We start from the raw sequence: 370 nt of genomic DNA, 5'->3' as shown, positions 1-370 counted from the left end.
TCATTTTCTTGATCGTTTAGAACTTCTGGCTCATGCTTTCCCATCCTATGCAGGATATCGTGAGGAAGGCGAGATGAGTCCCGATGATTGTGCATCTCCTGGTGAGCCTGACTCACCGCACCAGGTAGAAAAGCCTGCAGAGACCGCCCATGTTGGGGAGTCTGTTAATGAAGGACCCAGTTCGGTGATTCCAGGTACATCTTCAAGAGGTAACTTGCCTCTATTGGCCATAGTTTCCTTCCTCCTCCTTCATACTTATATTTTTTTTTGTGTCAGATTTTTTCGATTGATGACTTCGATGGAGAACTCCGTGAGAAGGAAGACGCGAAGATGTAAAATCAGCAAGCACATGCTGCTTTATCTGATGAGC

Source organism: Asparagus officinalis, chromosome 7 (assembly GCF_001876935.1).
Source record: "Asparagus officinalis chromosome 7, Aspof.V1, whole genome shotgun sequence".
Taxonomy (NCBI): domain Eukaryota; kingdom Viridiplantae; phylum Streptophyta; class Magnoliopsida; order Asparagales; family Asparagaceae; genus Asparagus; species Asparagus officinalis.
Note: the sequence above shows the minus strand (reverse complement) of the source record.